Raw genomic sequence first — 16640 nt, forward strand, 5'->3', positions numbered from 1 at the left:
TTTGGTCGAGCACCCCCCACCTATCACGCATCGTTTAAAAGTTTCCATACAAACAAACAACAAGAATATTGACCATGTTCGAATCCCGGTTATGTATGATAGATTTAAAAAAAATTTGAATGCCATTATAGTAGTGTGTTTGTACCGGTTTTGGACCAGAACTTTTCCGCCAGAGGGCGACAGTATGTATGCGTAAGGTAGTGACAATTTAGTTCACCCTACTCCCCGCTAGATGGCGCCACTGTGTATGCGCAGCGTTAGTTCCAAAGGTCTCCGCTAGATGGCGCCACTGGTTAGTTCACCCTACTCCCCGCTAGAGGCGCCACTGTCTATGCGCAACGTTAGTTCCGAAAATATCCGCCAGCCCCGCCGGAGGGCGACGGTATGTATGCGCTGCTGGTTAGTTCACTCTACTCCCCGCTAGAGGCGCCACTGTGTATGCGTAACGTTAGTTCCAAAAATCCCCACCAGCCCTGCCTGGGGGCGACAGTATGTATGCGCAAGGTTAGTTCTAAAAATCCCCACCAGCCCTGCCTGGGGGCGACAGTATGTATGCGCAACGTTAGTTCCAAAAATCCCCACCAGCCCTGCCTGGGGGCGACAGTATGTATGCGCAACGTTAGTTCCAAAAATCCCCACCAGCCCTGCCTGGGGGCGACAGTATGTATGCGCAACGTTAGTTCCAAAAATATCCGCCAGCCCTGCCTGGGGGCGACAGTATGTATGCGCAACGTTAGTTCCAAAAATCCCCACCAGCCCTGCCTGGGGGCGACAGTATGTATGCGCAACATTAGTTCCAAAAATCCCCACCAGCCCTGCGTGGGGGCGACAGTATGTATGCGCAACGTTAGTTCCAAAAATCCCCACCAGCCCTGCCTGGGGGCGACAGTATGTATGCGCAACGTTAGTTCCAAAAATCCTCACCAGCCCCGCCTGGGGGCGACAGTATGTATGCGCAACGTTAGTTCCTAAAATTTCCGCCAGCCCTGCCTGAGGGCGACAGTATGTATGCGCAACGTTAGTTCTAAAATTCTCCTGCCAGAGGGCGACAGTATGTATGCGCAACGTTAGTTTCAAAACCATCCGCTATGAAATGAATAGATGTCTCCACTTTGTATGTGAGTTGTTGAATCGCTTAAATGAATAGATATCCCTAGTGGCGCCTTCGTCGGTGGACACCGCTAGTTAGTTCCAAAAATCCCCGCCAGGCCCGCCAGAGGGTGACAGTATGTATGCGCAACGTTAGTTCCAAAAATCCCCACCAGCCCTGCCTGAGGGCGACAGTATGTATGCGCAACGTTAGTTCTAAAATTCTCCTGCCAGAGGGCGACAGTATGTATGCGCAACGTTAGTTTCAAAACCATCCGCTATGAAATGAATAGATGTCTCCACTTTGTATGTGAGTTGTTGAATCGCTTAAATGAATAGATATCCCTAGTGGCGCCTTCGTCGGTGGACACCGCTAGTTAGTTCCAAAAATCCCCGCCAGGCCCGCCAGAGGGCGACAGTATGTATGCGCAACGTTAGTTCTAAACTTTCCCCGCCAGAGGGCGACTGTATGTATGCGCAACGTTAGTTCCAAAAATCCCCGCTAGCCCCGCCTGAGGGCGACAGTATGTATGCGCAACGTTAGTTCTAAACTTTCCCCGCCAGAGGGCGACTGTATGTATGCGCAACGTTAGTTCTAAAACCATCCGCTATGATATGTATAGATGAGCAGCCGTCTGAGTATTTCTAAAAAAGTCCGCAGAGTCAGAGGGGGTTCATGGTAAGTTAATTAATCTTGGTCAAGCAAATCTAGTCAGTAGAAAAAGGCGGCAAATTTGAAAAATCGTGGGCTAGCAACACTACGTTTGAATAGTTCGAAAATCGTGTGTCATTTATATCTTATCTGTGGAACTGTTTTGTTTACATTTCATCGCTGTTCGATGTACATTCCTGCCTTTTGTTCGTTTCCTAGGGATACCATACTTTAGTTTGCTTTACATTGCTTCTGACATATCCGGCTTGACAGACTATCGATTCGCTTAACAATATAGATGTCGCTAGTGGCGCCTCGTCAGTGGACACCGCTAGTTAGTTCCAAAAACATCCGCTATGAAATTGCAAAAAGGCCCATAATGTTTGTTTTAAAATATGAGACATATATCGGCGTTTTTTTTTTTAATACCACGTCAGTGGCAAACAAGCAGACGACCCCGCCTGGCAGTAAGCAGTCACCGTAGCCTATGAACGCCTGCGAATTCTATAGTTTACACGGATGCACTTTTATTTGCGGTTGGTTTTGTCGCTTGTGCTTATCAAATGTATGGAGTTTGTAGTTTACCAACCGTAAAGGGGTTTTTCTTTTATTATACCACATTGGTGGCAAATAAGCATACAGTCCGTCTGATGGTAAGTTGTTACCGTAGCCTTTGGACGCCTGCAACTCCAGGGTGGATACAAGCGCGCTGCCGACTGCCCAAAGATTCAATAACTTTGTTTTAAAATATGAGGCTTATATCGGCGTTTTTTTAATACCACGTCGGTGGCAAATAAGCAGACGACCTCGCCTGACAGTAAGCAGTCACCGTAGCCCATGGACGCCTGCGAATTCTATTGTTACCACGGATGCATTTTTATTTGCGGTTGGTTTTGTCGCTTGTGCTTATCAAATGTATGGAGTTTGTAGTTTACCGACCGCAAAAAGATCCAGATTTTTTTTTTTATATACTACGTCGGTGGCAAACAAGCATCCGGCTCACCTGATGGTAAGCAGCCACCGTAGCCTTTGGACGCTTGCAAGTTCAGACTTTTGAAACCTATACATCATCATCATCATCATCATTATTATCATTAGACCCTCAGGAAAACCTCGACAGGGGACACCTCCGGCCCCCCTGCTCATGTAGTATTTAGGGTTTCTAGCACACTTATTTACGGTTGATTTTGTCTCTTTTGGTTATCAAATGTAGTTTGTAGTTTGCAGACTGCAAAAAGGCCCAGATTTTTTTTTTTTTTAATAATACGTCGGTGGCAAACAAGCATCCGGCTCACATGATGGTAAGCAGTCAACGTAGCCTATGGATGCCTGCAACTTTAGAGTTGTTACATGCGCGTTGCCGACTGCAAAAAGGTTCAATAAGTTTTTTTCTTTTTTTATATACCACGTCGGTGGCAAACAAGCACACGGCCCGTCTGGTAGTGAGCAGTCACCGTAGCCTATGCACGCCTGCAATTTCGAGATGTTACATGCGCGTTGCCGATCGTTGAGATGTAGACCGTGACGTTCGAAAACAAAAAGTCGTATGTGACTGTAAACTTCCATTCACCGTAGAATTTGACAGATAGAGAGAGTTTGAATTAAGTATTGTAACCTTAGTCAGATAATGAAGCTTATTTGAAAGATTATTAACTCTAAGTACTAGAAATAAAGTAGATTTTACTAATGCTGTAATTCTGTAATGCGACATGGTCATGAAACTCATGCGATGTTGGGGGTATACTCTTCAATCTTTTCAATCGGAATGGTCAGAGGTCAGAGTTCAGAGGTCAGAAAGTCCGTGAGGGACAGAACATACGCAAAGTGAAGAAATTTAAAACACGTTTTAATATACCTGACGACATATCAAGCATAACCTACGTAACTTGGTCGGGTTATTTGTTACCTAACATAAACCATACTAAATTCACTGTGGGGAATTAAAAAAAAAAATGTGAGTGTGTGACAAGGACAAACAATAATAACGCTTTCTCTGCTACTCCTACTGAAAGATTACATAAGACTATCTCGTTTGGTCATTTCCCCCTCCCAGTCCCTCCCCCCACCAGTTCCAATTATAATATCATAAATGAGATCACAATACCTGCAACCTGTAACTGACGCATACGCTTTCTAAAATTAATTAAAAAATCAGAAAATAACAATGGAGTACGTCATTGAACTCGTTGCGAGGCTGTGGTTTAGTAACAAGGGGTTAGGGTACAATTATAAATGTGGAGATAGCGACGAAACAAATATTGCATTCATCTCATCAATCGAGGCGCTGGCACCTGACGTGGACATTTACAAGTGGGAGGCGGCCCGGATCGATCTCAAGAAGCTGATCAAAGAACTTCTGGAGGAGAGGAGCATCCTTCAGTTACACTCGGGATACCATGCGGAGGGGCTTTTGCTGGAGGTGCTAAGAAAACACAACATTAGATCATTCCTCTCCGTGCCTCTTAAACAGAAAACTTTAATCTGGAAAGACGCGGGGGTGTGGTTCGTAGAGGTGACCAACCCGAAAATCATCAAGAGAACTTATGTGTTTTTTGACTTCGAATAAGTGTACGTCTGTGTATGTCTGAAATAAAAAAATGTTTAAAAGTGAATGACTATTTATTTATTTACCAATCATTTAGGTATTTTATAATGTTCCCAATGCGAGTACAAAAAAAATGCAAAAGCTGGTTTTTCAAAATTCGTTGTTAAGGGGCTCCTTGGCGCTAATGACATTCGATCTGAATCCTTTAGTTTTCTAATGTTTTTAAAGTGAGAACTTCTTTAGCGGCGTTGGGCACTTTCTGAGACAGCGATCACGTGATCGTAACGTTTAGATGGCCACTCAAATAGATGGCAATTAAATCAATAAAGAAAAACTCGATGACATTACATGAAAAAGGTTCTAATCTTGTACGGGTTGAAATACGAGGATCTCACAGTTACATTCAAACTTTATATCACTCAAATATAATTCAATAAAGCTACATCTTGATGAAATCGCTAATAAAAGTGAACTCTAGTAATGGTGAATAAAACTCAAAATATCATGATTAAATATATTTAGATGCGAGATCTGCAAGGTAACTTTACAATTTCTATTCGAATTTTAAAGAATTAACTGTACAAATTTGAATTTTAAACAAGCTCACTGACCAGCAATTTCGGACTAAAGTTTTTCAATAGAAAGGAGGATACATAGTGCTGCAGACATTTTGGCCTAGTCATTGAGTTTTCACTTCTGTCGGCACTCCCGGAGTGCAATCCGTTGTTTTTTTGTAGCTATAATAGCAACGACTTTTAGCAATATAGTATGCCATATTTACTTCAAAGTTCATTGTCTTCGAGATATTCGACATCAAGTTGAACAATTTTAGGCCAACAACCTGGTTTTCAGGCCATAGCTTTTGTGTTAATTATTTTAAAATTTACATCTCTGACCAGTTTTTAGAGACGTCAAAGACAAACCCAAATATGCAGATTTCGTACATGTAAGATCCTTCACAGCAATCCAGCTACGAAAAAAGTGTTATTTTTAGACAATGTTTAAAAAAATCATAAAAAAATAAGTATTCATTAGTTTCAAAATCCGGTAGACAAGAATGGAGATTAAAGATTGAAGAATCGGTAGCCATTTGTCTTATAATTCTATCTGAAGTGTAAATGTAGAAGTAACGGCTCAAACCTTGTCAAATATCGATGAAAACCGCGGGGAGCCCCTTAAGGTGAGGTTGTGTAGAGCAATGTTTCAGAGTTACTAAGCGTGTGTCATCATCGTCGTTAAAAATATATCAAGTTCGATTTCAAACAAAAACAAGACCTAACCTAATCAAAGCAAGTGCTATACCATCTACATATTATGCATAGTAGGTTCTGCCATCTTGTGGGTCCCATTGGAAGTATAAACGTCGCATTTACGTCCGCGCCAAAAATCAGATGGCTCCTATGCTGTATAGTTCATGCATGCTCCCTATTGTCAGTTCAGTACGGTGGCGCTTAAGCAATGTCAATGTGAAAACAAATCCGTTTAAAATTACAAGGAGGGATTTCATATCATCGCTAAGTAGGCGAAAGTGTGTCTGTCTGTCTGTTTGTCTGTTACCTCTTCACGCTTAAGCCGCTGAACCGATTTAGTTGAAATTTGGTATAGAGATAGTTCGAGTCCTGGGGAAAATCAGGGATATCATTCCTGAAGAGAGTGCAAAGGCGGGTGGAATTGAAAGGGTTAATGGCATTGCCTAATAATTGAAGTAAGCAATGAGCATATTGAATGATTGCTATTAGCATTATCCAGGCGCTATACCTACTTTAGCTGCTGTCACTAATTCCACGCAGAAGAAGTCGCGGGCAAAAGCTAGTATTTCAATATTTTCGCTAGGATTTTTTGATTGTTTAGTACAAAAATCAACTTTACTTAAATGTAATAAGGTTGACATCTGTTGCGGGGTAGCAGAACTTCTGTGATTGTAGCTCAACTAGCGTCGCATAGTTGAGCTACAATCACAGAAGTTCTGCTACCCCGCAACAGATGTCAACCTTATTACATTTAAGTAAAGTTGATTTTTGTACTAAACAATCAAAAAATCCTAGCGAAAATATTGAAATACTAGCTTTTGCCCGCGACTTCTTCTGCGTGGAATTAGTGACAGCAGCTAAAGTAGGTATAGCGCCTGGATAATGCTAATAGCAATCATTCAATATGCTCATTGCTTACTTCAATTATTAGGCAATGCCATTAACCCTTTCAATTCCACCCGCCTTTGCACTCTCTTCAGGAATGATATCCCTGATTTTCCCCAGGACTCGAACTATCTCTATACCAAATTTCAACTAAATCGGTTCAGCGGCTTAAGCGTGAAGAGGTAACAGACAAACAGACAGACAGACACACTTTCGCCTACTTAGCGATGATATGAAATCCCTCCTTGTAATTTTAAACGGATTTGTTTTCACATTGACATTGCTTAAGCGCCACCGTACTGAACTGACAATAGGGAGCATGCATGAACTATACAGCATAGGAGCCATCTGATTTTTGGCGCGGACGTAAATGCGACGTTTATACTTCCAATGGGACCCACAAGATGGCAGAACCTACTATGCATAATATGTAGATGGTATAGCACTTGCTTTGATTAGGTTAGGTCTTGTTTTTGTTTGAAATCGAACTTGATATATTTTTAACGACGATGATGACACACGCTTAGTAACTCTGAAACATTGCTCTACACAACCTCACCTTAAGGGGCTCCCCGCGGTTTTCATCGATATTTGACAAGGTTTGAGCCGTTACTTCTACATTTACACTTCAGATAGAATTATAAGACAAATGGCTACCGATTCTTCAATCTTTAATCTCCATTCTTGTCTACCGGATTTTGAAACTAATGAATACTTATTTTTTTATGATTTTTTTAAACATTGTCTAAAAATAACACTTTTTTCGTAGCTGGATTGCTGTGAAGGATCTTACATGTACGAAATCTGCATATTTGGGTTTGTCTTTGACGTCTCTAAAAACTGGTCAGAGATGTAAATTTTAAAATAATTAACACAAAAGCTATGGCCTGAAAACCAGGTTGTTGGCCTAAAATTGTTCAACTTGATGTCGAATATCTCGAAGACAATGAACTTTGAAGTAAATATGGCATACTATATTGCTAAAAGTCGTTGCTATTATAGCTACAAAAAAACAACGGATTGCACTCCGGGAGTGCCGACAGAAGTGAAAACTCAATGACTAGGCCAAAATGTCTGCAGCACTATGTATCCTCCTTTCTATTGAAAAACTTTAGTCCGAAATTGCTGGTCAGTGAGCTTGTTTAAAATTCAAATTTGTACAGTTAATTCTTTAAAATTCGAATAGAAATTGTAAAGTTACCTTGCAGATCTCGCATCTAAATATATTTAATCATGATATTTTGAGTTTTATTCACCATTACTAGAGTTCACTTTTATTAGCGATTTCATCAAGATGTAGCTTTATTGAATTATATTTGAGTGATATAAAGTTTGAATGTAACTGTGAGATCCTCGTATTTCAACCCGTACAAGATTAGAACCTTTTTCATGTAATGTCATCGAGTTTTTCTTTATTGATTTAATTGCCATCTATTTGAGTGGCCATCTAAACGTTACGATCACGTGATCGCTGTCTCAGAAAGTGCCCAACGCCGCTAAAGAAGTTCTCACTTTAAAAACATTAGAAAACTAAAGGATTCAGATCGAATGTCATTAGCGCCAAGGAGCCCCTTAACAACGAATTTTGAAAAACCAGCTTTTGCATTTTTTTTGTACTCGCATTGGGAACATTATAAAATACCTAAATGATTGGTAAATAAATAAATAGTCATTCACTTTTAAACATTTTTTTATTTCAGACATACACAGACGTACACTTATTCGAAGTCAAAAAACACATAAGTTCTCTTGATGATTTTCGGGTTGGTCACCTCTACGAACCACACCCCCGCGTCTTTCCAGATTAAAGTTTTCTGTTTAAGAGGCACGGAGAGGAATGATCTAATGTTGTGTTTTCTTAGCACCTCCAGCAAAAGCCCCTCCGCATGGTATCCCGAGTGTAACTGAAGGATGCTCCTCTCCTCCAGAAGTTCTTTGATCAGCTTCTTGAGATCGATCCGGGCCGCCTCCCACTTGTAAATGTCCACGTCAGGTGCCAGCGCCTCGATTGATGAGATGAATGCAATATTTGTTTCGTCGCTATCTCCACATTTATAATTGTACCCTAACCCCTTGTTACTAAACCACAGCCTCGCAACGAGTTCAATGACGTACTCCATTGTTATTTTCTGATTTTTTAATTAATTTTAGAAAGCGTATGCGTCAGTTACAGGTTGCAGGTATTGTGATCTCATTTATGATATTATAATTGGAACTGGTGGGGGGAGGGACTGGGAGGGGGAAATGACCAAACGAGATAGTCTTATGTAATCTTTCAGTAGGAGTAGCAGAGAAAGCGTTATTATTGTTTGTCCTTGTCACACACTCACTTTTTTTTTTTTTAATTCCCCACAGTGAATTTAGTATGGTTTATGTTAGGTAACAAATAACCCGACCAAGTTACGTAGGTTATGCTTGATATGTCGTCAGGTATATTAAAACGTGTTTTAAATTTCTTCACTTTGCGTATGTTCTGTCCCTCACGGACTTTCTGACCTCTGAACTCTGACCTCTGACCATTCCGATTGAAAAGATTGAAGAGTATACCCCCAACATCGCATGAGTTTCATGACCATGTCGCATTACAGAATTACAGCATTAGTAAAATCTACTTTATTTCTAGTACTTAGAGTTAATAATCTTTCAAATAAGCTTCATTATCTGACTAAGGTTACAATACTTAATTCAAACTCTCTCTATCTGTCAAATTCTACGGTGAATGGAAGTTTACAGTCACATACGACTTTTTGTTTTCGAACGTCACGGTCTACATCTCAACGATCGGCAACGCGCATGTAACATCTCGAAATTGCAGGCGTGCATAGGCTACGGTGACTGCTCACTACCAGACGGGCCGTGTGCTTGTTTGCCACCGACGTGGTATATAAAAAAAGAAAAAAACTTATTGAACCTTTTTGCAGTCGGCAACGCGCATGTAACAACTCTAAAGTTGCAGGCATCCATAGGCTACGTTGACTGCTTACCATCATGTGAGCCGGATGCTTGTTTGCCACCGACGTATTATTAAAAAAAAAAAAAATCTGGGCCTTTTTGCAGTCTGCAAACTACAAACTACATTTGATAACCAAAAGAGACAAAATCAACCGTAAATAAGTGTGCTAGAAACCCTAAATACTACATGAGCAGGGGGGCCGGAGGTGTCCCCTGTCGAGGTTTTCCTGAGGGTCTAATGATAATAATGATGATGATGATGATGATGTATAGGTTTCAAAAGTCTGAACTTGCAAGCGTCCAAAGGCTACGGTGGCTGCTTACCATCAGGTGAGCCGGATGCTTGTTTGCCACCGACGTAGTATATAAAAAAAAAAATCTGGATCTTTTTGCGGTCGGTAAACTACAAACTCCATACATTTGATAAGCACAAGCGACAAAACCAACCGCAAATAAAAATGCATCCGTGGTAACAATAGAATTCGCAGGCGTCCATGGGCTACGGTGACTGCTTACTGTCAGGCGAGGTCGTCTGCTTATTTGCCACCGACGTGGTATTAAAAAAACGCCGATATAAGCCTCATATTTTAAAACAAAGTTATTGAATCTTTGGGCAGTCGGCAGCGCGCTTGTATCCACCCTGGAGTTGCAGGCGTCCAAAGGCTACGGTAACAACTTACCATCAGACGGACTGTATGCTTATTTGCCACCAATGTGGTATAATAAAAGAAAAACCCCTTTACGGTTGGTAAACTACAAACTCCATACATTTGATAAGCACAAGCGACAAAACCAACCGCAAATAAAAGTGCATCCGTGTAAACTATAGAATTCGCAGGCGTTCATAGGCTACGGTGACTGCTTACTGCCAGGCGGGGTCGTCTGCTTGTTTGCCACTGACGTGGTATTAAAAAAAAAAACGCCGATATATGTCTCATATTTTAAAACAAACATTATGGGCCTTTTTGCAATTTCATAGCGGATGTTTTTGGAACTAACTAGCGGTGTCCACTGACGAGGCGCCACTAGCGACATCTATATTGTTAAGCGAATCGATAGTCTGTCAAGCCGGATATGTCAGAAGCAATGTAAAGCAAACTAAAGTATGGTATCCCTAGGAAACGAACAAAAGGCAGGAATGTACATCGAACAGCGATGAAATGTAAACAAAACAGTTCCACAGATAAGATATAAATGACACACGATTTTCGAACTATTCAAACGTAGTGTTGCTAGCCCACGATTTTTCAAATTTGCCGCCTTTTTCTACTGACTAGATTTGCTTGACCAAGATTAATTAACTTACCATGAACCCCCTCTGACTCTGCGGACTTTTTTAGAAATACTCAGACGGCTGCTCATCTATACATATCATAGCGGATGGTTTTAGAACTAACGTTGCGCATACATACAGTCGCCCTCTGGCGGGGAAAGTTTAGAACTAACGTTGCGCATACATACTGTCGCCCTCAGGCGGGGCTAGCGGGGATTTTTGGAACTAACGTTGCGCATACATACAGTCGCCCTCTGGCGGGGAAAGTTTAGAACTAACGTTGCGCATACATACTGTCGCCCTCTGGCGGGCCTGGCGGGGATTTTTGGAACTAACTAGCGGTGTCCACCGACGAAGGCGCCACTAGGGATATCTATTCATTTAAGCGATTCAACAACTCACATACAAAGTGGAGACATCTATTCATTTCATAGCGGATGGTTTTGAAACTAACGTTGCGCATACATACTGTCGCCCTCTGGCAGGAGAATTTTAGAACTAACGTTGCGCATACATACTGTCGCCCTCAGGCAGGGCTGGTGGGGATTTTTGGAACTAACGTTGCGCATACATACTGTCACCCTCTGGCGGGCCTGGCGGGGATTTTTGGAACTAACTAGCGGTGTCCACCGACGAAGGCGCCACTAGGGATATCTATTCATTTAAGCGATTCAACAACTCACATACAAAGTGGAGACATCTATTCATTTCATAGCGGATGGTTTTGAAACTAACGTTGCGCATACATACTGTCGCCCTCTGGCAGGAGAATTTTAGAACTAACGTTGCGCATACATACTGTCGCCCTCAGGCAGGGCTGGCGGAAATTTTAGGAACTAACGTTGCGCATACATACTGTCGCCCCCAGGCGGGGCTGGTGAGGATTTTTGGAACTAACGTTGCGCATACATACTGTCGCCCCCAGGCAGGGCTGGTGGGGATTTTTGGAACTAACGTTGCGCATACATACTGTCGCCCCCACGCAGGGCTGGTGGGGATTTTTGGAACTAATGTTGCGCATACATACTGTCGCCCCCAGGCAGGGCTGGTGGGGATTTTTGGAACTAACGTTGCGCATACATACTGTCGCCCCCAGGCAGGGCTGGCGGATATTTTTGGAACTAACGTTGCGCATACATACTGTCGCCCCCAGGCAGGGCTGGTGGGGATTTTTGGAACTAACGTTGCGCATACATACTGTCGCCCCCAGGCAGGGCTGGTGGGGATTTTTGGAACTAACGTTGCGCATACATACTGTCGCCCCCAGGCAGGGCTGGTGGGGATTTTTAGAACTAACCTTGCGCATACATACTGTCGCCCCCAGGCAGGGCTGGTGGGGATTTTTGGAACTAACGTTACGCATACACAGTGGCGCCTCTAGCGGGGAGTAGAGTGAACTAACCAGCAGCGCATACATACCGTCGCCCTCCGGCGGGGCTGGCGGATATTTTCGGAACTAACGTTGCGCATAGACAGTGGCGCCTCTAGCGGGGAGTAGGGTGAACTAACCAGTGGCGCCATCTAGCGGAGACCTTTGGAACTAACGCTGCGCATACACAGTGGCGCCATCTAGCGGGGAGTAGGGTGAACTAAATTGTCACTACCTTACGCATACATACTGTCGCCCTCTGGCGGAAAAGTTCTGGTCCAAAACCGGTACAAACACACTACTCATTATTATTAAATCCAAAATCGGAGCCATGGTTCCTAAGAACAGATTTCGCTATCTCTTATAGTTTCTGACTTCTCCATACTGACCCATTTAGATTGATCACCCTGTATACGTACAGTACCGGTCAAAAGTTTAAGTTCACTCTGCGAAATAAGGTTATCATATTTAATTATGTTCAAATATAGAATATGTTTTGAATTTCAAACGTTTAATTGTTTCCACGACTACCAAATAACAATAAAAATACCTCTTGGAGGAATCGTTTTATGTTATTCGGAAAATTTGATCCATTTAATATTTTTGTTCCGTATTTCCTATGAGATTTCGTGAAGTTAGAAATCATTTAAAATGGGTCGCAAAGCCGATTTTAGTGTCGAAACTCGTGCTGTTATTGTAACTCTGTCAAATGAGGGCTACACGACGCGGAAAATCGCTGAAAAAATGAAGGTTTCTCAAACCGCTGTCGTGAGTACTTTGAAACGAAAACAAAAAACCGGTCTTAATTGCAGTCGATCTCGATCAGGTAGGCCAAAAGTCACGTCTAAAAGCGAAGACCAATTTATTTGCGTGCAGAGCAAACGCCAACGTACTCTAACTGCTCCAGAAATTTGCGAAGAACTCAACGCCACCCGAGAACAGCGAGTATCGGTTTCGACAGTGCAACGGCGTCTGCGAAACTATGGTCTAAAAGGTCGTATTGCTGCCAAAAAACCCTTGTTACGTAGTCAGAATAAAGTTAAGAGGTTGAAATGGGCCCAGAAACACAAAAACTGGACGTCTGGACAGTGGTCTAAAGTTTTATTTTCTGACGAATCGAAGTTTGAAATTTTTGGAGGGAGACGTCGTCAATATGTTCGACGACAAGTAGGCGAACGAATGATAAAGCAATGCGTGATGCCAACAGTGAAGCACGGTGGAGGATCAGTTATGGTCTGGGGATGCTTTGCGGGTGATAAAGTTGGTGATCTCGTGAGAGTCAATGGCATAATGGATAAGAAAATGTATCATAACATTTTGCAACGTCACGCTTTTCCATCTGGAAAACGGATTGTAGGCAGAGGTTTTGTTTTCCAACAAGACAACGATCCCAAGCATACGTCGAAGTTGTGCAAAAACTACATTTCATCCAAAGAGAACCAAAAAGAATTAAAATATATGGATTGGCCTCCTCAATCGCCCGACCTCAATCCGATTGAGTTGTTATGGGATGAATTGGACAGGAGTGTGAGAAAAATGCGGCCAACTAATAAAGAACAGCTTTGGGAATACCTATACATTTGTTGGAATAAAATTTCGACATCAACACTGCAAAAACTAATTACGCGAATGCCGAAAGTGTGTATGGCAGCATTGAAAGCAAAAGGCGGATATTTTGAAGAGTCTAAAGTTGGCAAAAACTGATCTTTTTGTTATTTAATTGTGGTTTTAAATTAGAGAATTACCTTTAATTTATTATGTAATAAAAGATTATTAAATACTTTTATTAGTACATTGTGTTATAGCTTTATTTAACCGAATTTACAGAGTGAACTTAAACTTTTGACCGGTACTGTATGTACAGATCTTTATAAGAGACGGCACACCGGTTGCGTGACGAGTGCGTGTACGGTTCTAATATTTTAGCGCACGTCTAAGCACACACAGCATGCATAGCACCGTAGGTGAAATGGTCAAGTCACGTGCTTAGTTTTGTTTACTTTCTTAATACCTACTTAACATATAGATTACATTAGATACTCTGTGTTTACTTATGTATATCTACTGCAATTAATAGCAATTAACCTTCACATTGACGGAGACCAAAGGTGCCGGCGATGCACTGCATTACAATCACAACGACACTCACGGTCACGGTCAACAGTTCATATAAACATGCCGAAGCTCTGAATATATCATAGTCCTATTACAGACCACCTATTTACTATAAGTACTCGTAGCATATACAACTCGCAGTTACCGGTACCACCACAACCACGCATAAGTGCTCCTAAACTAGTCTATACCTCGTTTTTTTAGCATTAGAAATAAGGTAAACAATCTTGATGTGTCTTTTAATTGAAAAACACATTTTAAAAATAAGTTACGACAAATATGTAACAATTATGAATCTAATACGATCATTTGTATTCTTCTGCTTTCATAAGTAATAGTTTTTGATTATTAAAAAGCGTTTTTCAATTAAAAGACATGTCAAGATCGCTTACCTTCTTGCAAGTTCTTTCTAATGCTAAAAAAAACGAACTATAGAGCGCGTCCGTGCGATGTGAGTAGATAATGCACTCTACTTTGCCCAAGCGGAAATAGAGACCTCGCTATCGCTCGGTTAAATATGCGGTTCTGGAACATGGATTTCTTACCAGGCTACTTGCAAAAATTTTAACTTCAAATTGTAGCTTTCGTAAAGATAATTCTATGTAAGTATTGGCATTTATTGTTGAGTAATTATAATAATTACATAAGTACCTAACTAGTGTTCATGTGCCGGGTTTTATTTTTATGGTATTATGTAAATGGAGCCTTTTTCGTCGTGTTTACTTATAAGTTTTTTAATTTCAACTACGTTTGTTGAATGATTTATTCGTGACGATCCGATACTATTGATTTTGCATTACCTATCTGAAACTGCTATTTTAATAGGCGGCTTCGTGTGTTGTTTAATCGGAAAAGCTATTTTCACTTATTATGACATTTGTAAATTAAAAATAAAAATTCCAATTTTGAGTTTTATGCCAACGAAAGTGTACTTACATTGTGTACGCAAACGAGGTTTTTTAATAACTTACCTATTATATATTTACATACATACATAATATTATTATTTTCACGAACTAGTCGAATGTTCTTTCAACTAGTTTTAAGTGCCTAAAACTAGTTTTTGGTCTGACCTCCTTGAGACTGGAACAGGCTCACTCTCCTTCTAATAAAGAGGGGCTTTTTCCAGACCCAGAATAAGATGGAAGGATGTAGTGTTAAGCCTTTATAAGGCAGAGGGAATATATTTCCCACCTGATTTTGAACTTTATTTCAAAGTGATAGAGTTCAATTTTGCCTAATTCCTGACACCCTTATGCCTTATAAAGGGTTATTAAGGGGATGGAGAGCACTACAGCACAGAGTGACTTATGGTGGTCACGACCCTCAGACATGAGGATTTGACTAGGAAGCTGGATAAAGGGTTAAAGGACATGAGTGAGTGTGACAAGTTATCCGAGGACGATGTCGTGGACAGGGCGAAGTGGAGTAGGTTATGCAGGAAAGCTGATCCCACCATGTGGGATAGATAGCTAGGAAGAGAGAGAGGAGCTTTTTCGAGTGGGTCAAAACAAACCAAATGTGCATAATTATATGGGTTAAATGATGGCCTTCCGTGTAAATTCTAGTTTGGCATGGAACTACATGTATTCTGCCAAATGACGATCCATTAATTAACTGGAATAACTGTTCCGTTCCAGTCAGCTTTGTTTACTTACAAATCTTTCCCGTATACTAGATGTGTAATTCGATACATAATTACATTAATAACCGGCGGGTTAGTTTATTTAACCCTTTGAACGCCATGAACTCTTAATTGCGTCGTGAGTTGTCGTGCCTATTGCGCTTTATTATACGTGTTAGGAGGCACCGAACATACAGACTATGGACATGGTCTGAAATAAATCTATTGTACTCGTATATGGCGTTCATATACTGTTAAACCATACATCCATACTTAACCAACATGCTTACAAATAAGGTTTATATTGTCTTGGTAAAATCCAAAGATACCAATATAGGATAGGTTGTTATGTGTGTGACCAATAACAAACCTTCGTTTATGATGAAAGTTTTATTCTGTTCGTTGGTTTCGTAACGACTTTTCCAATGGTTGTTGCGGCTGTTATGGGTAACCGGCTCCTTGTAAGCGTGTAGCTGTTATCTACACGCTTTTAACTCTCCCATCGATCGCATTTTGTTTGTGCCGCTGTCATTCACAATTCATAATGGGTACTATCGATTTGCCTTAAATAGTACTACCAAACAGGAAATATTACTCTCTTACTTGCGTGCGTGTTGCCTTTATGGAACCTTTAATGATATAATTTTATGACGTGGTTAGAATAGAGCAATCAAGGCCCTTTTAAACTTGGCGGTTAATTATAGGTACCCTTTATACACATTCCTAATGTATTTTCTAATATGGCTTCTTGTTTTTCGTCTATATCAGCGGTCGGCAACGTTTTAAAAACTAAAACGTTTTAAAAGCCAAGGGCTAGATAGTAGTCAACGAAGTTGAAGTGGGGCGCACTTTGTTAATATTTGTGACTTTATCAGACATTGTTGTT

General features: G+C 41.1%; 1 protein-coding gene across 1 annotated transcript in view; it reads left to right on the forward strand.

The window, feature by feature from the left end:
• Positions 1 to 16640, forward strand: part of LOC134679844 (uridine phosphorylase 1) — a 37776-nt gene that overhangs the window by 12329 nt on the left and 8807 nt on the right. The window lies entirely within an intron of this gene.

This window comes from Cydia fagiglandana, chromosome 1, assembly GCF_963556715.1.
Source record: "Cydia fagiglandana chromosome 1, ilCydFagi1.1, whole genome shotgun sequence".
In the NCBI taxonomy this organism is placed as follows: Eukaryota; Metazoa; Arthropoda; class Insecta; order Lepidoptera; family Tortricidae; genus Cydia; species Cydia fagiglandana.